Source organism: Chiloscyllium plagiosum, unplaced genomic scaffold (genome assembly GCF_037043375.1).
Source record: "Chiloscyllium plagiosum isolate Xiang-an unplaced genomic scaffold, Cpla_swu_hap1 HiC_scaffold_36, whole genome shotgun sequence".
NCBI classification, from domain to species: Eukaryota; Metazoa; Chordata; class Chondrichthyes; order Orectolobiformes; family Hemiscylliidae; genus Chiloscyllium; species Chiloscyllium plagiosum.
The window spans coordinates 38,417,277-38,442,270 of NW_028270174.1; the positions used below are offsets into that span (position 1 = coordinate 38,417,277).

Genomic DNA, 24,994 nt, shown 5'->3' on the forward strand with positions numbered 1-24,994 from the left:
TCCCTGTCTCTGTTCCAATTTTTGGGAGGTCCAAAACCTCAGCTGGCTTTCAGTGTGCCTTCCAGTGTCAGGTGGCGCACAGGTTATAAACCTCATGGTTCATGAAATGCAATCCTCCACGTGGGACTTTTATATTGCACAACCTTTCTGCAGCAACAAATTAATTACACCACCATGTTCAAAATCACTTGATTTGAGCCAATTACATTTTATTAAGTGAATCTTTGAAGCTGCCTTCTGCAATCAGCTCGGCTGATTTTATCAAGAAAGAATATACTGTATGAGGTTTAAAGTTGTAAGGTGTGTGTTCGTTTACTGCAGAATGGTGTATGTATTATTGTCATCCAGAGTGGCTAATGAAATTCAGAGTTAATCCAGAGAGCCATAAATGCACTCTACTTCACGTAAAATATGAACCATTGCTAAGTTCAGAGTCTGATGTTTATTAGGAGGAGGATGACATTTATATTATATAAAAGAGTCACATTGTTGAATGTTACCCATTGCTCTTGTTTCTAGGATAGATCACCAATGAAGACACTATGTTATGAGTTTAGAGAATCTAATATATACTTCTGATGACTTACATTCATCAGTTGATTCAATCCCATGTTTGGCTGCAGTCAGTTGAAGGGGTGAGAAAAGCAAATTAAGCTTCAATGTTTGTAAAATACAAATAATGATGATAAAAGGAAGAACATTTTAAAATAAGAAGCTATTCCTTACCTGCATCTATCATAGAATCCCTACAGAGTGGAAACAGGTCCTTTGGCTCGACAAGTCCCCAGCAACCCTCCGAAGAGTATCGCACAAAAACCCATTCCTCATTACTCTACATTTCCCCTGACTAATGCACCTAACGTACACATCCCTGAATACTACGGGCAACTTAGCACGGCCAATTCACCTAACCTACACCTGTTTGGACTGTGGGAGGAAACCAGAGCACCTGGAGGAAACCCTCAGACATGGGGAGAACGTGTAAATTCCACACAGACAGTCACCCAAGGCTAGAATTGAACGCGGGTCCCTGGAGCTGCAAGGCAACAGTGCTAACCACTAAGCCTCACAACACCAGGGTCTCAGGTTTGATTCCAGCCTTGGGCGCCTGTCTATGTGGAGTCTGCACATTCTCCCCATGTCTGCATCAGTTTCCTCCCGCAATCCAAAGATGTGCAGGCCAGGTTGGCCATGCTAAATTACACCATAGTGTTAGGTGCATTAGTCAGAGGGAAATGGGTTTGAGTGGGTTACTGTTCGGAGGGACGGTGTGGACTGGTTGGGCCAGAGGGTCTGTTTCCACACTGGAAGGAATATAATCTTTTAAAAATGTTGTGGTACATTAACTGGATGAGTGCATCACTGGTCAGACCAACAATTATTGTCCATCACATTGGCCTTTGAGAAGGTGGGAGTGAGCATTTTCTTCAAGTGCTGCAATCCATGGGGATTGGCTTCACAGTGCTGTTAGGGAGGCAGTGAGTGAAGAAATGGTTTTAAAGTTACAAGTCTGAGTAGCAGTGTCATGGAAGCGAACTTGCAGGTGATGTGTCCCTATGTATCAGCCACCTTTAGTCCCCTCATTTGTGGAGGTCACAAGTCTGGAAGGCACCTGATGAAGAGGCATTGGTGAGTTGTTGTATTGTCCAACTGTGGATGAAGAGAGTGAATTTTGAAGGTATTAGACAATCATGCAAGATTATTTGTACTGGATGGTGTTGAACATAAGTGTGATTGCTTCTGCACCCATCCAGGCAAGTGGGAAATATTCCATTACACTCCTGACTCGTCCCTTGTAGATGGTGAACAGACTTTGTGGAGTCTGGAGATTTAATTGATGCATAATTTCCAGCATTGGACCTCCTTTTGTCATCAGTGATGTAGAGTCTGGTATATCAGTGACCATTTAAAGCTCCACTAGTTTATTCTCCATCAGCAAAGTGACGGAAGATGTCATTGACAGTGCTGTCAAGTAAGAATTACTTAATAATCCCTTGATGTGGAGGTGCTGGTGTTGGACTGGGATGGACAAAGTTAAAAATCATACAGCATCAGGTGAAATCTGCACCCCCATTCTAAGTGATTAAAGACTTAGTTGTATGACACTTTAATCTTTTACTATAAATTCTGTGTCCTTCTCTGCCCCAATAGTTACCTGATGAAGAAGCAGTGCTCTGAAAGCTTAGACTTCCAAATAAATCTGTTGGGCAATAACCTCATGTTGTGTGATTTTTAACTTTGTTCACCCTAGTCCAACACCAGCACCTCCACATCAGGGGATTATTAGACCTGATCCCATGGACTTCCGTAAGTTCTTAGTGAGCATGTTGTTGTTACTCTGCTTGGACTCTGCGCAGTGAAGCAAGTTGTTTCCATCAATGTCAACCATTGTTACAATATTCTTCATGGAAAACAGAAATCTTCACTGATGTTCTAAAAACAGATAAAAATCAGATAAAAAGCAATTTCTCTACAATTAAGCTAAAATTCATGGTAACCATTTCAAATGAGAAGGAATTAAAATATCTCAATCAAAATGTGCCTCAACATGATCATGCACTTATTTAACTACAAAATCAACTATCATCGACAGCCACAGGTGAGGTGCCACAAGACTGGAGGGTGGCTAATGTTGTGCCATTATTTAAGAAAGGCTTTAAGGAAAAGTCAGGGAATCACAGACTGGTGAACCTAACATCAACGGTGGGTAAATTGTTGAAGGGGATTCTGAGAGTCAGGATCTTCTTGTATTTGGAAAGGTAAAGACTGATTCTGGATAGTCAGTATTGCTTAATGCATGGGATATCATGTCTCACACATTTGATTGAGATGGCCAAGAAGATAGATAAAGCAGAAATATAAACGTTGTATACATGGACTTTAGCAAAGCTTCAAAAAGGTTCTGCATGGTAGACTGGTTAGTAAGGTCAGATCAAATGGGATCCAGGGAGAGCTAGCCAATTAGATTCGGAATTGGCTAAATGGTAGGAGACTGAGGATGATGGTAGAGGGTTGCTATTCAGACTGGAGGCCTGTGACCAGCAGTGTGCTGCAAGGATCAGTGCTGGGTCTGCTGTTGTTTGTCATTTACATAAATGTTTTGGATGAGAAAATAGGAGGCATGGGTAGTAATATTGCAGATGGCACTATAATTGGTGGCAAAAAACAGAAATTGCTGGAAAAGCTCAGCAGATCTGGCAGTATCTGTGAAAAGAAATCAGGGTTAACATTATGGGTTTGTTGACCCTTGCCCAGAACTAAAATTGGTGGCATAGTGAACAGTGAAGAAAGTTATTTAAAAGTACAACAGAATCTTGATCAATTGGTCTAGTGGATTGGGGAAAGGCAGAAGGAGTTTCATTCAGATAAATGTGAGGTGTCGTACTTTGGTAAGAAAAGCCAAGGCAGGGCTTAGGCTATTAATGGTAGGGCACTGGGGAGTGTTGTTGAACAGGAAGACTGAGGGGTGCAAGTATATAGTTCCCTGAAAGTGGCATCACGGGTAGACAGGTCAGAGAAGAAGGCGTTTGGCACACTTGCCTTCAGTCAGAACATTGTGAACAGAAATTAGGACATCATGTTACAGCTGTAAAAGACATTGATAAGGCCACATTTTTGATCACCCTGTTATAGGAAGGATTCTATTAAACTAGAAAGGGTGCAAAAAAAGATTGACAAAGATGTTACTGAGACTGGAAGGTTTGACTTATAAGGAGAGGTTGGATAAGCTGGAACATTTTCTCTGGAAGTTGAAGGCTGAGAGATGATATTACAGATGTTTATAAAATCATGAAGGACATACATAAGGTGAATTCCCTACCCAGTGTAGGGTAGTCCAAAACTGAAAGACATTGGTTTAGGATGTAAGGGGAAAGATTTAAAAGAACCTGAGGGACAACTTCTTCACACGGAGGGTGGTGCACATATGGAATGAGTTGCCAACAGAGGTGATAGAGACCAATACAATTACATTTAAAAGACATTTGTGCAGGTACGTGGATAGGAAAGGTTTAGGGGAATATGAGCCAAACACAGGCAAATGGGACTAGTTCAGTTTAGGGAACCTGATCTTAATGAATGATTTGGGCTGAATGACTCTATGACTCTATAACTTAGTGAGATTTTCAATGGTAATGACCACATGGCTAAAGATCTGCATATTTATGCCAGGAGCATTTAACCATAATATCTGGACTTCAGTATTTTATTTCAATTCAAAATACAGGTGGAATCACAAACAAAACTTTATACAACACTTTTGCCTGCAGAATTGACTTCAAAAAAATGCCATCTTATAAGATTTTGGCCCGGATTTCACTGAGTTTGGGAAACTACATGAATTTGTGAAGATGATGACCTGGGCCCAATTCCCAGTTTCCTAATCCATTTTCTCGGTTTTGCGACTTTGAGCAAGGGCTGTTTAAGGAGACTGAGCTGTTTTCGGACATTAGCCTGCACACACCACTCCTGATGTGGCCAGCTCTATTTCAGATTATATATGTCATAGTCATCACAGAGTTTCATGGAAGCAGAATCTCTAACTGTTTCCATTCTTGGTTTCTCAGAGGTTTCATGAATCATAGTCCTCATTGGGAAACAATTTGAAATGTAATCCCAAAAAGTCTACCTCAGTTTTCCACTGTTAAATGTGCCCCCACCCAGTCTCCATTGTTCCTCATGGCCCCATGCTATCTATGTACCACCATCCACTCTCCCTGACTTCCATGCCAACCTATGACATTTCCATAACAAAAAGAAATTGGATAAACTCAGCAGATCAGACATTCTGGGATCTGGCCATGGGTCATTGGGCTTGAAATGATAACTGCTTTTGTCTCTACAAATACTGGGACGAAAAGTGTGTTGCTGGAAAAGCACAGCAGGTCAGGCAGCATCCGAGGAGCAGGAAAGTCGACATTTCGGGCATAAGCCCTTCATCAGTTCCTGGACTCTGATCTCCAGCACCTGCAGTCCTCACTTTCTCCTAGTCTCTACATATACTGTCAGATCTGCCGAGTTTCTCCAGCATTTTCTGGTTTTGTTTCAGATTTCAGCCAAATGAGTTAACCCACTCACAAACCTTTTAGCGACAGAAGAGCCAGTCATCCACCCCCTTTGAACTATTGACAGCAGAAACTTTTATCTTGGGTAAATAAATATTGTGCTCTCGACAGAAGTGAGACCAGTGTCAGAGTTGTGAGTCAAACAATGTGTTCCCTGGTGTTCAGCTATCCCTGCAGTGCAATGGATGCCTGAGCACTCAGTCAAACCTCATTACATACTCTTAACTGACAGCCTTGTTTGGCTTCCCTTGTTGGAGATCAGACTGAATCCAAGAAAAAGGTGAACTTGAGGAAGCCAGAATTCTGAAGAACTTAGTCACTGAGATTGATAAAGTAGACTAAGCAGGGTGTCAAGCCAATTCACAGACTTGTCTTATGCAAATTAATATATATTTTATAGTTTGTAATCAACTACAATTTGTCTTTTAAGTAATGTTTAATTTATGTTGATTCTGGGTTTTAGAATATAGTTGGTAAACAAAGATAATATTTAACGTTTGCTTTGAATCGTGGGTTTTCTCCGAGTGCTCCGGTTTCCTCCTACGGTCCAAAGATGTGCAGGTCAGGTGAATTGGCCATGCTAAATTGCCCGTAGTATTAGGTAAGGGGTAAATGTAGGGGTATGGGTGGATTGCGCTTCGGCGGGTCGGTGTGGACTTGTTGGGCCGAAGGGCCTGTTTCCACACTGTAAGTAAACTAATCTAATGTAGTAACATATATTTTTAACAAAATCTTGTGGTTCTGTTCTTCCAATAAATATTGGAATTTTGGATTCCTTCTTTAAAAAGAAGTAACTGAACTTCCTTTTAACATAACAAAGAAATTGTGACAACATGAATACACCTAACTGAAGAGTGTTCAGAGCCCAGTCTGTCACAAGATATGGGCATTAAAACAAATGATTACCCTCGTCACCTGCTCGCTTGAGTGCTGGTTACATTTTAGGGAGGACAGAGGATATGCAAGAATCATAGTTAATTTAGTGAGCTATAATCCAAAGGATAGACAATTAATTCAAAGAAAGTAAATTCAAATGGTATGATTCAGATTTTGAATTCAGTTTTAATAATTTTGAAACAATAACCTGATGTCTGAAAATGTGTTTCTTGAGTTCATGGATTGTTATTAAAATCTGTGTTTTAGGAAAGAAAGTATATCTTACCTAGCTTTGTCAGTAGCATCTGTATTCCAAGTATGAATTTTGAAATAATCATTTGAGTTCGTACTGTGTGTATTATGAGCTCTGCAGAATTAAAGCATTAGAGAGAGAGGAACTAAAGGATTTTTAATGCAATGCCATCTACAGAGAAAAAAAAAAGAATCGCTATTAAGGCATATGATGATCTTAAAATGATCTGAAGATTTTTCTGATTTTTATCATGTATCTTGTAGCAAATTCAGCCATATTTATGCTTTTTGGATGTGATCATTGTTTACTACATTGTCTAATTGTTGGGCAATGCCAAAAGCAAGGTTGAATTAATACCTTTAAGTTACTGGCACGAAATGCCCCAAAGACAATTGATGAGTACAAACATCATGTTTTAGACTGGTGTTTTCAATGATAACATTAATGTATTGACTCCCTCTCCGTCAGACACCTTCTCGGCACACTGTCTTCCTCTGCCCACATCCAGAGTTGTCTTTCCAATTGGACTGGGGGAAGGTACAGTCCAAAAACACATTCATAAGAGCTACAGTAATTACATTTCTAGGCATGGCTCACTTACCAAATAAAAAATAATTGGACATTCATGTAATTTACAACAGGCTCATAATTCTACAAAACTGACAAGAAGTCATGAGAAAATTAACATATGGTTCCAACTTGCATTTTTCTCAATTTAATGACATAAATACAGAAGGTAAAATAGTTTCAGCAATTTTATTGTAAGAGTAGCTATTGGCCACACAAAAAAAAACTTCCTCTGCTATTTTAAATAGGACATTATTTTTAAAAATGCAGTTTAAAACATCTATTAAAATAGAAAGTAGGAATTTGATATGGGTGTAACTGAATGCCATCACTAGTGGTTATCCACACATTTACTTTACACACTGAAAAATCCAAAAATGGTAATTTAACTTAATGTTTAGGAAATTATAAATATAAAATTATAAAATATTAGAATAGGTGAATTAGATTTAATTGTGCTCAAGTACAGTTTCAGCACCAAAAAGTGTAATTTGAATAAGATTGAAATGTGTGTATGTTGTGAGAGTTTTCTGTGTGAAACTCTGACATTCTGGTTCCAGACGTTAGACTTTGGTAGTTTCTCACCTCTGGAGGTAGAAGCTGTCAGCCCTGCAATTTGTGTTACTCCCAGTGGGTGACTTGACACAGAGCCTACAGGCCTTTGATATCAAAGACCATAGTGGGAGTGGGGATTCATCCAAGAAAGCAACTGATCCTGCTGTGAAGCTTCCCTGTTAGTTATCTACGGTTAGGCAATCGTACATTTTCAGGACTGGGGAGTGGTATTTTGAAGCATTCTGATTCATGACAGATCATGACAGTCGGTCAGATATCCTTGCTTGGCACCAGCATCCTCCCTTTGGCTCAATTAAGTTTTGGTCCCATTTTAAAAATGCCTGAGTCCCTCATAATGAGAGAATGTATAAAATCTATGGATGCAAATCGTAAAACTTTACAAAAGGCGTGTAGCCGTGGGCTGCAAACTAATCTTTGCACATTACGGAACCTCCAGGTGTGAACAAGTTCCAACTCTAGAATTGTTTTTGAAGTAGTCAAATAATTTCTTCATAAAGGTGGAACTGTTTTTTTTTCCTGATTGTGAAATGGGAAACTACCTGAGCAAGTCCCAGTGATTCAGGAAAATTACTTTTCTTTGCATCGGGATCTGACGAGATTAATACCTTGTGTGGTATAATGGGAAATGAATATGTCAATGATTTGAATCAGCAGAGGAACATGTAATCAAGCCTCAAAAGGAAGTGAAAGCTGTATTAGAGAGCTGTGTGCAGTATAATTATATAATCATATAAATAAAGAAATTATAGGACTTATTGCGAGTGGGGAATGGTCACTCTAAGTAAAGTGTAAAATAGAGATGCAGCAGCCTCTAAGCAGTTTAGCCTCAGTGAAGCACAGATACTCAATGCTCGACAACCTTTAGTAAATAGAGTCTATAAAGGGACGACTGTGTAGTTTAAGTATATGGGAGAAGCATAATTCATAGATACAGCTGTAGTGGCCTGAGGAATGGTCACAGCAAGGTTCACATTAAGCTCCTTGGTTTTGCACTGTTTATATTGCTTTTATTTTATACTCTGTATTGGACATTGTACAGTCAGGATCTTGGATGAGCATTTGTAAGTGGTCTAAAGAAGTCACAATTGAGTATTCAAGCTTTTCATCTTGCACTTGCCAGGACACTTTGCAAGACTGCCAATTCAAAGGGTAAAAAACAATATTTATATTGCATGAGAGGAGTCTGCTGTTTGGTTGGAAAGTGTACTCTAATTGTTAAATGGTCTGCCATACAGAACACAACCAAGAATGTTGATTGACAGATAACTGCCAGTCTGTGTTTACATTTTAAACCAGGCAGGTTGACTGATTGGTAAGGGCATTGCCCTGGGTAACAAACAAGTAAATAACTGTTGAGTGAAAACAGATAGTGCATGTGTACGTGTTCTTTTCTGTCTGCAAATGACAGGGTCTTGTGTATTAATAGATAACTTCCAATACATGCAAACTTGGCACAATACAAGCCCAACTAACAATCCTAAGTTGGTTGCCACCATCATTTTTCACATACCTTTTTCATCACTACTAAAAAACAACTATTTTATTTCATTAACTTTCTCAAGAACAACATTGCTAATTGCTACAAGGCTTCTGGACACTGGCAGCTGTGAAATAGAATCCAAGGAGAAATTATCTGTTACATTGCAGAGTGAGAGCCAAAGTGAGAAAGAGAATGAGAGAGCCTTCTCTAGCCTTTTTAAGTTCTGCAGTGATGGAGAAATCCTCTTAAAATAACAACTTAGTTGTACCTTCCATCTGCTGGTGATGTTTCATCTCCAACATGTGCAGATTCTCATAACTGTGCAAATTAGATAGGAAATAAGGACCTTTTCATACCTCTCAGGATGGGATTGGCTGGTTTCATGCCTTTGGATAAAATAGTAATTTCGATTTAGGCTGTCTCTTATCTAATTTATTTTGGTTTCATGAAACCTGGCATTATTTGTGGTTTAGATGATGCCTGTGGCTATTGCACATCAGTGTGTTTTTGATCTCTTTATATAACCATTCCATTCCAGAATGTCCCAAGTATTATGGTGGTATTCAAAAATCAATTGTCCACATTTTAAACCATGGTGACAGAACTCTAAACCACTCTGCACACTCTTTAAATTCTGATCTCAATTTATTTCTATGTCTGGATGTCTTTTAAAAAAATGTTGAAGCCCTATAAAACCAGTCGTACACCGTAACAATTGAATTCACCTCATCATGTTTAAGGTTTACAGTTGTGACAATATTCAGTAAAGAAAGCTTGATATTTTTATTCAGTTCTTACATTTTCTTGATATCTTTTCGCATTTCTTCCTCCCACTGTTTAAGTCTATTCTAACACGAACAACTGCCTATTTGTTTTGAAGTTTTCATTTATGATCAAAAACACATATCCTTCCTTACAGCTTTGCTGTGTAACCACTGGACTCATCTTTTCCACTTCCTTTCAATGTATTTTTTTCCCATTCCTCGCTTTGAAGAGTTCCTAGTTAGTCCGTACCGCATTGTAGATGCAGTGCAACAGCCTTCTCACATTAAAAGACTCCACATTAGGTTCTTAATATGAGCAAGTTTCACTCTCATTCTGGGGGAGTACCATACAGTAATGCTTGAGTGATGTTGCTATCTACTGTTCCGCTATTTGCTCAAACATTTCATGCAATATTTAATTGTCAGTTTAATAACATCTCTAACTGACACTAAGTTTTCTTTTTCAGCCTGGCCCACAATGCTTTTTTAGAATTTGCAGGCTGACTTTCTCTCCAGACATATCTTTAATCAGTACATTGGGCCAAATCTTGCAAACAGCGTCAATGACAATTGGATTGCCACTTCACTCCCTTTTCCTGAGCTCTGCATTCCTGCCCACTCTTCTGATTTAAGCATCTTCAGAAATTCAGAGTACGGCTTAGCACACAACCAGAGCTGGAAGACAAATATACCACCTTTTTAAAATGGCAGTACCTGTTCTCCTCCTGGGTTTAAAAAGTCCCAATGCCTCTTTAATAAGCAGTGAAGCTGTGCGTAAGGTGGATGAGAGAGGGGCTTGACTGCTAGGTGTGCTGGGGATAGGGAATTGTGGGTAAGGGATATGGGAGGCATGTGGGTCAAAAGATCAGTTTGACAGTTAGCTAGGAGTTAGAGGAACTTTTTATTCCTCTAACCTTTCTTGGCTAACCACTACAGTAAGTAAGGTGGAACACTTCAAAGTCTGAATCTACCTTTCTGACCTTCTGATTCAGAGTTGTGCCCTTTCTTAAAGGGTTCCAGTCGCCAGTTAACTATCGTTCAGAAATGTAAACTTCTCGGGTAGCCCCCACTCAGCCAGTGCATCAGGAATTGCGAGAAATTCTGTAGCATTGTCAGAGTATCTCTGATCCCTGACCTTCTGGAGATGAGAGATCTGGATCATTAATTCTTGCAGTCGATTTACAGTCAGGGATGCTTTTAAGTCTCTTGATCTTTCCTGTACTGTTTTACTTGCAGACTTTCCAAAACTACTAGAGGTGACAAGATCTTATCTCCAGCCAAGCCATTTCATAGAGTTATAGAGTCATACTGCATGGAAACAGATCCTTTGGTCCAATTCTTCCATGCTGACTAAGTTTCCCAAATCAAACTAGTCCCACTTGCTTGCAATTGTCCCAAATCTCACCTCACCTTTTCTATTCATGTACCTGTCCAAATGGTCTTTTAAATGTTGTAACTGTACCTGCATCTACCACTTCCTCTGGCCAGTTCATTCTATATATGAATGACATTTTCTATGAAAATGTTGCCCCTCAAGTCCCTTTTAAATCTTTCTCCTTTCACCTTAAAAATATGCCCCTAGTTTGAAATCCCCACCTCAGGGAAAAGACCTTTGCTGATCACTTTATCTATGCCCATCATAATTTTATAAATATTTTTCAGGTCACCACACAACCTCCTATGATCCAGTTAAAAAAAAGACCTAGTCTACTCAACATCTCCTTATAACTCGAAAGTTCCAGTCCTGGCAAAATCCTGGGAAATCTTTTCTGAACCCTCTCCAACTTAATAATATCCTGATGTGGTTCTGGTCGCCGAGCTGGGAATTTGTGTTGCAGACGTTTCGTCCCCTGTCCAGGTGACATCCTCAGTGTTTGGGAGCTTCCTGTGAAGCACTTCTGTGATCTCTCCTCCAGCATTTATAGTGATTTGAATCTGCTGCTTCCGGTTGTCAGTTCCAGCTGTCCGTTGCAGTGGCCGGTATATTGGGTCCACGTCGATGTGTTTGTTGATAGAATCTGTGGATGAGTGCCATGCCTCTAGGAATTCCCTGGCTGTTCTCTGTTTGGCTTGTCCTATAATAGTAGTGTTGTCCCAGTCGAACTCATGTTGCTTGTCATCTGCATGTGTGGTTACTAAGGATAGCTGGTCGTATCGTTTCGTGGCTAGTTGGTGTTCATGGATACGGATCGTTAGCTGTCTTCCTGTTTGTCCTATGTAGTGTTTTGTGCAGTCCTTGCATGGGATTTTGTACACTACGTTGGTTTTGCTCATGCTGGGTATCGGGTCCTTTGTCCTGGTGAGTTGTTGTCTGAGAGTGGCTGTTGGTTTGTGTGCTGTTATGAGTCCTAGTGGTCGTAGTAGTCTGGCTGTCAGTTCAGAAATATTCTTGCTGTAGCAGGGTGACCAGGACAGCACACAATACTCCAGAAGAGGTCATACCCCAATGTCCCGTGCAACCTCGACATGATATCCCAATGGTATGATCCTACTGCCAATGGGTAAGGTAAGAGTCACACCCACAGTAACATAACCAGTCATTTAATTTAATATTATACGAAGAACCAAGTAAATTGTTTCCATCAGTATCCCCAATCAATACATTTTTATGCTGCAACCACATTGGAGAGAGAACATCATGTTGCCTGACAATATCAGTGACTATGCTGATCCTGTATCCATAAGGATAATTATCAACTTGCCTGCTTTACCCTTTGAAAATGGGAAAACGTTACTCTTGAGCAAAAGATCCAGATAGCATCCCATCACCTGTTTCACTTCAGTGTGTGTAGGGGAGACTCCCAGGTTGGTGGTAACTTTACTGGACAGGACATTATCTCCTGGGAGAGTGCTCCTTGGCTGAGCTTGATTTTTAATATCCAGTATTCCATCCCCACATGTCCTTTTTTTGATAAAATTAACACATTGATTCCTGTAAATTAAACTGTCCTCTGAACCTTTGCTACTCCCAACATGAGAGTAGCAAACTCTTATCTTTATCTTTTCCAAATTGTCTATTCGAAGCATATTCTATCCCACATTTCTCATCTCTCTTTCTCACTTTATCCCTGACTTGCTTGCTCACGTATCAATTTATAAGTCAATCTTTCTTAGTCCCATTTCTTTGCTACTCCTGGCCGATTATACTTGGTCACTAATAGTCCTTTCTTCCTTATGTCCCAGGTGCTTATCCATTCTTCAAAGACCTTTTAGCTTATGATCGTCACCTAATCCCTTTACGCTCTGACGCAGACGCAAACTCATCTTTTCTCAGCTGTTTCAAATCTCTAAGAGTCAGATCCTTTCCTAAACAAAGGCTTGAAAGAGACTCATGTTCATTTCCAAATGCAATCCAGTGAAAGAACAAAACAGAAAGCTTGCTTTTTAATTGCTGGAAAACTGTGATAAGTCCTGAACTTGGGCCACCATTTTCTTTTGTAACCCTTGTGGGAGAGAGCCATAAATCAAGATAACGCAAACTTAGTGAATGATACCCAAGTGCAAAAATTACAAACGAAATTTCACTTTCTCTTTCACTTTAAAATTAAGCAGCACCACGTAAATTACACATGAATTAACAGCAAATAATACTTCAAGTAACCTGTCCATGATGACCATGTTCCCAAACTAAACAGATTTCACCTATCTGAGTTTGGCCCATATCTGTCCAAACCTTTCCTATTAATGTACTTATCCAAATGTTTTTTAAATGTTGTAACTGTACCTGCATCCATCACTTTCCCTATCAGCTCATTCCATACATGAAATGCTCTGATAGCTAATGCTTCCAAATAAACCAGTTGGACTCTAACCTGGGTTTGTGTGGTTTTTAACTATAAACCATTGTCGGCATCAGAGGTTGCCTCTCGTTTCCTTTTTAAATGTTTCTCCTCTCACCTTAAAAATGTGCCCTAATTTTGAACTCCCCAACCCTCAGGAAAAGGCCCTTGTCATTAAACTTATCTATATCCCTCATGATTATGTAAACCTCAATAAGGTCACCCCTCAAACTCCTTCACGCCAGTGAAAAAAAGCCCCAGTCTGTCTAGTCTATTTTTATATCTCAAACCTTCCAAACGTGGCAACATCCAGGTAAATCTTTTCTGAAGCCTCTCCAGTTTTAATAATATCCTTATTATAAGAGGGCAACCAGAACTGCACACAGTACTGCAGAAGAGGCCTCACCAATATCTAGTACAATCTCAACAAAACTTCCCATACTTGAAAGGTCTGAGCAATGAAGGCAAGCATGCTGAATTGTTTCTTAACCTCCCGGCCTACACCTGATGCAAATTTCAAAGAATTAGGTACCTGAACCCTTAGATCTTCCTGTTCTACAATACTACCAAAGGCCCTACCATTAATGTATAAGTCCTGTCCTTATTTGTATTACCAGAGTTCTTGTATTTTCGACTAACATACCTGTATTTTGTACAAAATTTGTACTACCTCACATTTATCCAAATTAAACAATACGTCTCCTCTTGAACAACAGCTTTCACCTTCGAGTCTCACAGATATGATTATCATCAGCAAGGCACAGTTCTGCAAATGATTCCTCCCTCAGTTTGTTACAAACCTAATGGCATAGGATGCCATAGGACCCGAAATGTTGTCAGCGGCCATTGCTTCCAGAATTGTTTTTCAATCATCCATTCAAATAATACCTTGCTAATGGTTTGAGCACTTCTGGTAAAACATCCAGCTCTTTAGTTTCTCCCAGTGATGCACGCAGCCTTCCAGGGGCTTTAAAATATTTTTGCCAGTTCTCAGCGTCTCCTGTCTCTTTCACTACAAAACAAAAAAAAATAAACTAATCCTTTGCTTCTTCTCCACGTCATAGTCTGGTGTGTTTCAGTTTCTGTCCTTGCTTTCTCCACACATCTGCATCTGTCTCCCAATCACCTTCTACTGCTCTCAGTATTCTTTACAGTCCTGCGCTCTCTACCTTCACCCACATGAATTTTGCTTTCTAATGTGTTTCCTGTTGGTACTGCTTCCAATTCAAGTGTCACCAAATCATGTGGGGCCAATAATTCTTATCCAAGAAATTTTTAATTGGCCATGTTACAATTAATCAAAGCTTTCAAAAGCCATTTCAAATATTCTTTCGAGTAATTACAGATGCTCAAAACGTTTTAAAGAAATTACTGTTTTTCCTTACAATACTGACTCAGGCATCATCACAATAGTAAAACATCCCAAGGATTTTAACCATTATTAGAACAGATGACCAAACATTTGGTCAAAGAGGTACATTTCAAATGACATTTGGAAAGGAGATAAGGAAATACGTCTCCTCTTGAACAACAGTTTTCACCTTCGAGTCTCACAGATATGATTATCATCAGCAAGGCACAGTTCTGCAAATGATTCCTCCCTCAGTTCGTTACAAACCTAATGGCATAGGATGGCAGAAGAATTTTGGAGCAAAAGTTCAGATGGTGAAATAACCAGGCCTACCATCTGTTTGCTCTCCTTTTGCAGAATCACTCTGCTGTGTCCTTCCCTGAATATCACATTTGAAGTTTTGAACACACAGCTAACTGTTCTGCATCCTCATAAACTGGTCATGTACCTTCCAGATCCATTACTCTAAAATATTGAGATTAAGTATGAGGAACCCACTGAGATAACACACTTGTTAGACTTCAGCTGGTATATTGTCTACTGTTTCAGCACCACATAGGAAGGAAGGATGAGAATGCGTTGGAAACAGTACAGAAACGATTTACAAGAATGGTTCCAGGGGTGCGAAACTTCAGTTATGAGAATAGATTGAAGAAGGTGGGACTACTCTACTTGGACAAATGAAGGCTAAGAGGAGAGCTGGTAAGTATTTTCAATATCATGAGCAAGCTGAACACAATAGATAACTGTTTCTGCTTGGAAAAAGAAGGGCCATAGAATCCCTACAGTGTAGAAGCAGGCCCTTCAGCCCATCAAGTCCACACCAACCCTCCGAAGCGCACCCCACCCAGACCCACCCCACAACACAACCCCTGTAACCCCGCATTTCCTGTGGCTAATTCTGCTAGCATGGACATAATGGGCAATTTAGCATGGTCAATCAACCTAACCTGCACACCTTTGGACCGTGGGAGGAAACCCACTCAGACGTAGGGACAATGTGCAAAATCCACACAGACGGTTGTACAAGGATGGAATTGAACCCAGGTCCCTGGTGCTGTGAAGCAGCAGCAGTAACCACTGAACCACAATGCCAGCCATACTGAGTCACCCATAAGAATGTGATTTACAAAAGAAGCAAGAGGGATATGAGAAAAGAATTTTTTTTTACTCAGTAAGTAGTTAGGATGTTGAAAGTGCTGCCTAGAAGTGTGGCGGGGGCAGTTTCAATTGAAGCATTCACGAGGGTATTGGATGATACTTTGGATAAAAATAACATGCAAGGGAGAAAGCAGGGAATTAGTACAATGTGATGGTACTCAGTTAAGGAGCTGGTGCAGACTCCATGGGCTCAGTGGCCTCCGTCTACACTATAAGACTTCTATGATTCTGATTCTAGGATGAATATTCAAGTGATGTACTGTAAATAATGGTGCAGTGAGCTTGCAATAATAAAGTTACAGAAGAATAGAAATCCCTGAGGAGCAATGTTTTCACACAGAGGGTGGTTTGTGTGTGGAATGAACTGCCAGAGGAAGTGGTCGATGCAGGTACAGTTACAACATTTAAAAGACATTTGGACAGGTACATGAACAGGAAGGGTTTAGCGGGATATGGACTGATAATGTGTTGCTGGAAAAGCGCAGCAGGTCAGGCAGCATCCAAGGAGCAGGAGAATCAACGTTTCGGGCATGAGCCTTCTTCAGGAATGAGGGAAGTGTGTCCAGCAGGCTAAGATAAAAGGTAGGGAGGAGGGACTTGGGGGAGGGGTGTTGGAAATGCGATAGGTGGAAGGAGGTCAAGGTGAGGGTGATAGGCTGGAGTGGGGGTGGGGCGGAGCGGTCAGGAAGAAGATTGCAGGTTAGGAAGGTGCTGCTGAGTTCGAGGGATTTGACTGAGACAAGGTGGGGGGAGGGGAAATTAGGAAACTGGAGAAATCTGAGTTCATCCCTTGTGGTTGGAGGGTTCCTAGGTGGAAGATTAGATTACTTTTTAGATTAGATTAGATTAGATTAGATTACTTACAGTGTGGAAACAGGCCCTTCGGCCCAACAAGTCCACACCGCCCCGCCCTGCCGAAGCGCAACCCACCCATACCTCTACATTTACCCCTTACCTAACACTACGGGCAATTTAGCATGGCCAATTCACCTGATCTGCACATCTTTGGACTGTGGGAGGAAACCGGAGCACCCGGAGGAAACCCACGCAGACATGGGGAGAACGTGCAAACTCCACACAGTCAGTCGCCTGAGGCGGGAATTGAACCCGGGTCTCTGGCGCTGTGAGGCAGCAGTGCTAACCACTGTGCCACCGTGCCACCCCCAAGATGAGGAGCTCTTCCTCCAACTGTTGTGTTGCTATGGTCTGGCAATGGAGGAGTCCAAGGACCTGCATGTCCTTGGTGGAGTGGGATGGGGAGTTGAAGTGTTGAGCCACGGGGTGGTTGGGTTGGTTGGTCCGGGTGTCCCAGAGGTGTTCTCTGAAACGTTCCGCAAATAGGCAGCCTGTCTCCCCAATATAGAGGAGGCCACATCGGGTGCAGCAGATGCAGTAAATGATGTGTGTGGAGGTGCAAGTGAATTTGTGGCGGATATGGAAGGATCCCTTGGGGCCTTGGAGGGAAGTAAGGGAGGAGGTGTGGGCTCACGTTTTGCCTTTCTTGCGGTTGCAGGGGAAGGTGCCGGGAGTGGAGGTTGGGTTTGTGGGGGGAGTGTGGACCTGACGAGGGAGACGCGGAGGGAGTGGTCTTTTTGGAACGCTGATAGGGGAGGGGAGGGAAATATATCCCTGGTGGTGGGGTCCGTTTGGAGGTGGCGGAAATGACGACGGATGATACGATGTATATGGAGGTTGGTGGGGTGGTAGGTGAGGACCAGTGGGGTTCTGTCCTGGTGGCGATTGGAGGGGCTGGGCTCAAGGGCGGAGGAGCGGGAAGTGGAGGAGATGCGGTGGAGGGCATCGTTGATCACGTCTGGGGGGAAATTGCGGTCTTTGAGGAAGGAGGCCATCTGGGTTGTACGGTATTGGAACTGGTCCTCCTGGGGCAGAGACAAAGGAATTCAGAATATGGGATGGCGTTTTTACAGGGGGCATGGTGGGAGGAGGTGTAGTCTAGGTAACTGTGGGAGTCGGTCGGTTTATAGTAAATGTCCGTGTTGATTCGGTCGCCCGAGATAGAAATAGAAAGGTCTAGGAAGGGGAGGGAGGAGTCAGAGACGGTCCAGGTAAATTTGAGGTCGGGGTGGAAGGTGTTGGTCAAGTGGATGAACTGTTCAACCTCCTCATGGGAGCACGAGGTAGCGCAGATACAGTCACCGATGTAGTGGAGGAAAAGGTGGGGGGTGGTGCCAGTGTAGCTGCGGAAGATGAACTGTTCCACATATCCGACGAAGAGGCAGGCATAGCTGGGGCCCATGCCGCTGCCCATGGCAACTCCTTTGGTTTGGAGGAAGTGGGAGGATTGGAAAGAGAAGTTGTTCAGGGTGAGGACCAGTTCAGTCAGACGAAGGAGGGTGTCAGTGGAAGGGTACTGGTTGGTACGGTGGGAATGGAAGAAGTGGAGGGCTTTGAGATCTTAGTGATGGAGGATGGAGTTGTACAGGGACTGGATGTCCATGGTGAAGATAAGGCGTTGGGGACCAGGGAAGCGAAAATCATGGAGGAGGTGGAGGGTGTGGGTGGTGTCCCAAACGTAGGTGGGGAGTTCTTGGATTAAGGGGGACAGGACCGTGTCGAGGTATGCCGAGATGAGTTCGGTGGGGCAGGAGCAGGCTGAGACAATGGGTCGGCCGGGGCAGTCAGGTTTGTGGATTTTGGGCAGGAGGTAGAAACGGGCGGTGCGGGGTTGTGAGACTATGAGGTTGGAGGCGATGGATGGGAGATCCCCTGAGGTGATGAGGTTATGGATGGTCTGGGAGATGATGGTTTGGTGGTGGGACGTGGGGTCATGGTCAAGGGGGCAGTAGGAGGAGGTGGTCTGAACGTAGTCTGGAGTCCGTGCGGGGTCAGTCGGTTCTGTAGGCAGGTGCTATGGGCCAAACACAGGCATGTTGGACTAGTTTAGTTTGGGAAACGTGATTGGCATGGATGGGTTGAACCAAGGGATCTGTTTCTATGCTGTATGACTCTATGACTCTATATATATAAACATAACTGAGATGCATGACTAGGACATAGAGAGCTTCGATTTTGTTAACATTTATAACGTCGACCTCACAAGATTTCCTGGTATTAGCTTTATATATGTAGAGACAGCAAGTTGTCAGCACAGTTGGGACTTGCTGACATAACTCACTGTAAGGAGAAAATAGTGGCAACAACAGCTTTTCCAGGGATTGGTTCATTAGTTCGAGTCTGAAACTGAAACTGGCCAAATGACAAAGACTCATTATTAGTTTTGGGTACTTCTTCAACGAGCACAACTCCCACTGCTGGGAAAGCCCAAGCCTCACAAGAGAAAAATATAGTCCGCTTGGCAAGTGACGGCAGACATATTAAACATTGCACCAAAGAGTCAAAGAATACTGAGGCAGTTAAACTATAAAAATGAAAAGCCTTAAGATTTTTGCCAAGGTTTACTTCATCATACAAGGTATGTGGGCAAACTGTGCATAGAATAAAGAGTTAAACTGCAAATTATGCATTGAAAACAACTTCTTCTAAGTTTCTCAGTAACAGGATGAGGACACCACTGGCAAGGCAGCATTCATTACCCAGAGGGCAGTTGAAAGTCAACCACTTTGTTGTGGGTCTGGAGTCACATGTAGGCCAGACCAGGATGACAGTTTCCTCTCCTAAGGAACTTTAATGAACCAGATGGGTTTTTCCAAACAATTGGCAATGGATTTATCATAGTCATTAGATTTTTAATTCCAGCTATTTACTGAATTCAAACTCCACCTTTTGCTATGGTGGGATTTGAACCCAGGTCCCTGGAGCGTTACCTCAGTCTCTACGTTAACAGTCCAGTGATAATATCACTAGGCCATCACCTCCCCTGCACTCCCATACTAAGGCACGAAGCAATGTATTACTGCCACTTCAAACTGGAGCAGTTGTCACATTACCATTTTAAAACGTGATTCCACAAAACAACCTAGCTGCATGATGAATGTTCATTTCATCACACAAATTGTGATGAAGCTATGTGCTGTTCAAACAGTCACCGTCTCTGCACCACTGCTCTGTTTACGGAGCAGGACTGAGCAACATGAAAAGGAGAAAACACATAGGAGAGGGATAGATAAGTGTACGCTATTGAGTTAATTGGAATCTTCAACATGCTGGATCCTGAGAACTGAGGACTAAAAGAAGGTGGAGGTCTCAAAACTCAATGTTCCTGTTACTTTTCCTCCCTTACCGATATGTTGACTCATACACTTAATACAAATTATTAGTTATGCAAGTTCTGCTTGAAGGGTTTGCTTGCAGCCAAACCTCAGACACATTCTGTATTATATGAAGAGACAATCAATGGCAAGCAATATAAACAAGCACCTTTATTTGTACATTTACATTCAATCTCTACTTTATGTAATCCTGATAGATGCCTCTAGCTTGCAAGATCATAATAGTGACAAGTCAGGAAGGCTCATTCTTGGTTCATCCACTTCACAAGATCTTAAAATCTCTCTGAATCTGTAGCTAATTATTTTCATAAGATGCCAGGATTACATCTCCACCATTCTTCACTCATGTTGCAGAATTTGTTCACGCTTTATGTGATAAACCTTGTCCTGCCAACAAACGTAAAATTTAGCCCTTTGATCTGCTCCCACTTTCTCGATACCTTGATAAGACCATCTCTCTAACAGTTCAATTGCCATCTGAAAAGCTGAAAAGCATGCATTTCTTCAGTCTTTCATTATAATTCAAACCTCAGGCATAACCGAGATATTTGAGGTGTTTCTCTGTCCAAATAGTTCTGAACTTTTTGACTTGCTTCCTCAATTGTTTCTGCCTTTCCTAGTTCAAATCAAAGTTGAACACTTTGCATTAATTTTATGAACCCAGGTCGTTTATATAAGCTCGACACAATAACAACAACACCAAGAGCTGAAGTGACCAACTTGATACATCCTCAACACAACAAAATCTACTCTAATTAGTATTTGTGTTTTATTTTTTCACTCAATTTCATATCCAAATTCAGTTACTTTTAACTCATAAACTGGCTTTGAATCTATAGCTTTATAACCATATCTATTAGTAACTACATGACTCGAATTATGCACATCTCCTCTTAGCAGTTGGGAGGTCATCTAACAGAACATTGGTTAGGGCAATTTTGGAATATCGCATTGAATTCTAGTCTCCTTCCTATTGGAAAAATGTTGTGAAACTTGAAAGGGTGCAAGGATGTTGCCAGAGTTGGAGGGTTTGAGCAAGAGGGAAAGGCTGAATAGGCTGGGACTGTTTTCCCTGGACTTGTCGGAGGCTGAGGGGTGACCGTATAGAGGTTTACAAAATTATGAGGGGCATGGATAGGGTAAATAGACAAGGTCTTTTTCCTGGGGTGGGGTAGTCCAGAACTATAGGGTGAGAGGGGAAAGATTTAAAAGGGACCTAAGGGGCAACATTTTCACACAGAGGGTGGTACATGTATGGAATGTGCTGCCAGAGGAAGTGGTGGAGGCTGGTATAATTGCAACATTTAAAAAGCATCTGGATGGGTATATGAATGGGAAGAATTCAGAGGGAAATGGGCCAAGTGCTGGCAAATAAGACCAGATAAGGTTAGAATATCAGGTTGACATGGACATGTTGGACCAAAGGGTCTGTTTTCATGCTGTACATCTCTATGAACTCTTGACCATCAAGGGAACCAGCCTTGGCACTTGTCAAATGTCCTCCAGTTAATATCCAAGATATCCGTATGACATTCGGAGCAGAAATGAGGCCATTCAGCCCTTCGAGTTTGCTCCGTCATTCAATCATGGCTGATAAGTTTCTCAACTCCATTTCCCTGCCTTCTCCCTGTAACCTTTGACCCCCTTAACAATCAAGAGCCTATCCATCTCAGTCTTAAATATGCTCAGTGACCTGGCCTTCACAGCCTTCTGTGGCAATGAATCCTACAGGCTCACCACTCTCTGGCTGAAAATGTTTCTCCTCAACTCCGTTCTTAAGGGTCTTCCCTTTACTCTAAGGCTGTGCCCTCGGGTCCTAGTCTCTCCTGGTATATCCAATATACCAACCAGGTGGAGGTTGAAACCATGTAAACTGTAAGCATGCAGTTTACTTCATGAGTTCAGAACTCATTCCCATGCATTATGTAAAAGGCTCCTGCCAGAACTATATTAGAATATACAAAACACATTTAAATTGGTACAACCAGAAGAATATTCAAGCAGCCCAACATCATCCTGGATGAGGCACAATTGGCATCATTGTTACTAAACCCGATATCTGACGACAATTCTGCCAATGACACAATATAAGCAGCTCACTGTAGCTACATTGCATCTCATCCTCAGGATGAGCAGCAGAACTTCAGCATGTTTGTAGCAGTAGCACACCAAACTCTACGACCGACACCACCCCATCACCAAGGTAACCAGTTTCATGGAAATACTACTACATCTAAGGTTCCTTCTAGCCATCATATCAGACCAGTATTGCCATTCCTTCATCATAGTTGGATCAATGCTGTAGAATCACCCACTTCATGTAATCATGAGCACAAAGGCTGTATCACCACCTATTCAGGCCAAAAAGGGATGATGAGTAAATTCAGCCTTACCAGCACCACCCCCATCCCAGGAACAGGCATGCTCCCTTTGGTGTGTGCGATTCTTATCTCCAATTTTCCTCTCTGTCTTGTGCTCAGGCAATTCAACACACCCAAGTGAATAAGGAGCTATCTGTCTGAATTTCTAACATTGCACAAAATGATCCTACTCATAATTTGTCTTGTTCAAGACTTATAAAACACTTTCCCACCATGTTGACTATGTTCCAAGCCTGAGTTAAATATCTTTCATATGGAACTGTATTTGTGTTTAGTTGTTTGTTTTGCTCGGCTGAATTCTCTAATGAATAATTAATCCAATACAGATGAAAATTCTATAATGAAACATAGTTTATTTATAATTTATGTATTTGTTCTCCAAGGAGAAGATTTATTGGCAAATATTGTGTACATTTCTTAAATTTAGCTTTCTCGTACGTTCCACACCAAGCACCCCACCCTCCCAAACCCCCACTTCCCTCCCTTCCAAGATGCCCAGCACTTTGTTCCGTTCTAAGTTTTAAAGTTGGAGTTTCCACAGAGCCAGTCAACTCGGATGATGCAAATCTCATGACATATGGTTTGCAGATCCAAGTACAGTTAGTTCTAGGACTCAAACACATAACACCAGTGGCATCTCAGCCACCGCACTCTGGCACTGCTCCATGTATGACAGCTTTTCTGTAATGATTTGATTTTTGAAACAGAGTTGGAAATAAATCGCTTCAAAGTAAGTTTATAAAAACATTTGTTGCACATTTTGTTCCAATCTATCCCAGATTCACTGGTAAAGAAAAGAAAATGTTTCTTGCTTCAATGCTTGTGGTTTTGCTCTTTATTGCAATTATATTTTCTCTGAAGTCACACAACAATGTCCAACCACTTATGAAAGCCATTAGGTAGAAATGGTACAGTGAAATTTTGTATTTAGATACACAATTTGAAATGAAAACTAAATGATACATTACACTCTCTCCTCAGGATTAGAACGCTTTTTAATTCATTTTTGGGATGTAGGCATTACTGGCAAGGCAAACATTTGTTGTCCATTCCTAATTGTGATTGAGTAGACGTTGGTGAACTGCCTTCTTGAATGGTTGCTTTCCAATTGGTGTAGATACATTCACAGTCCTTTTAGGGTCCAAGTTCCAGGATTTTGACCTAGGAACAGTGAAGTATTGACAATACATTGGTAAATCAGGACTAGAAGGAGAATTTGCAGGTGGTATGTTCCCATTGGTCTGTTGAAACATTCTTTATAGGTATTCGAGTTTGTGGCTATGGAAGGAGTTTTCAAAGGATCTTTGATTTGTCACTGCAGTGCATCTTGTAAATGGTGCATATTGCTGTCACTGTGGTTGAGGTGGTGAATGGATCCTAACTAATCTTGTTTTGTCCTGGATGGTGTCAAGTTTCTTGAGTTTTGTTGAAGCTGTGGTTAAGTGAAGAGCATTCATCATACCTCTGATTTGGGCTTGATATATTGTGGCTTACATTAGGAAGTCAAGAGGAGAAATTCTTATTGTAGAATTCCCAGCATTAGGCCTGCTCTTGTTGCTGGATATGTATCTAGCTGGTCCGGTTTAGTTTCTGACCAATGGTAACCTCTAGGTTCTGGATTGTGGGAGATTCAGATAATAGTGCCATTGAATGTCAAGCAGATGTAGGTTAGGTTTTCTTTTAAGGGAGATAGTCATTGTCTGGTACTTGTGTAGCATAAATGTTGAAAAATGTGTTGCTGGAAAAGCGCAGCAGGTCAGGCAGCATCCAAGGAGCAGGAGAATTGACGTTTCAGGCATAAGCCCTTCTTCAGGAAGTTCTTTTCCCTATAAAAAAAAAGTTCATATGCTTTATCAACGACCCTTCCTCCATTATGAGATCAGGGGTAGGTGTATTGAAGAAGGGCTTATGCCCAAAACATCGATTCTCCTGCTCCTTGGATGCTGCCTGACCTGCTGCGCTTTTCCAGCAACACATTTTTCAGCTCTGATCTCCAGTATCTGCAGTCCTCACTTTCTCCTAGCATAAATGTTACTTGGTACTTACCAACCTAAGTCAAAAAGTGTCAGGCAGCAACTGAGGAGCAGGAGATCGACGTTTCAGGCATAAATCTTTCATCAGAAACTTACACTCTTGCTTCACAATGGTGGCGTTTAGGTTGAAAGGACATGAATATAAAAGCAGGTGCGTACTTCTGAGATCCTTTAACACTCTGGTCAGACCATATTTGGAGTATTGTGCACAGTTTTGGACCCGACATCTCAGGAAGGATGTACTAGCCCTGGAACGTGGTTCATGAGAATGGTCCCAGGAACGAAAAGCTTAACATATGAGAAATGTTTGAGGACTTATCCTTCTAAACCCCATCAAGTATAGAGCCAGAGAGGGGATCTAATTGAAACATACAGAATACTGAATGGCCTGAACAGAGTAGATGTAGGGAAGATGTTTCCATCGGTAGGAGAGACTAGGACTCGAGGGCACAGCCTTGGAGTAAAGGGAAGACCTTTTAGAACAGAGATAAGGAGAAGCTTTTTCAGCCAGAGAGTGGGG

The 24,994-nt window shown here is 41.6% G+C and overlaps 1 long non-coding RNA gene across 1 annotated transcript in view; it reads right to left on the reverse strand.

Annotated features, from left to right (window-relative positions):
- Positions 1-22,515, reverse strand: part of LOC148139928 (uncharacterized) — a 154,846-nt gene extending 132,331 nt beyond the window's left edge. Inside the window, exon 1 of the long non-coding RNA XR_015753240.1 lies at positions 22,454-22,515. This is a non-coding gene — a long non-coding RNA (uncharacterized LOC148139928). The remainder of the gene's footprint in view (positions 1-22,453) is intronic.
- Positions 22,516-24,994: the final 2,479 nt, after the last annotated feature.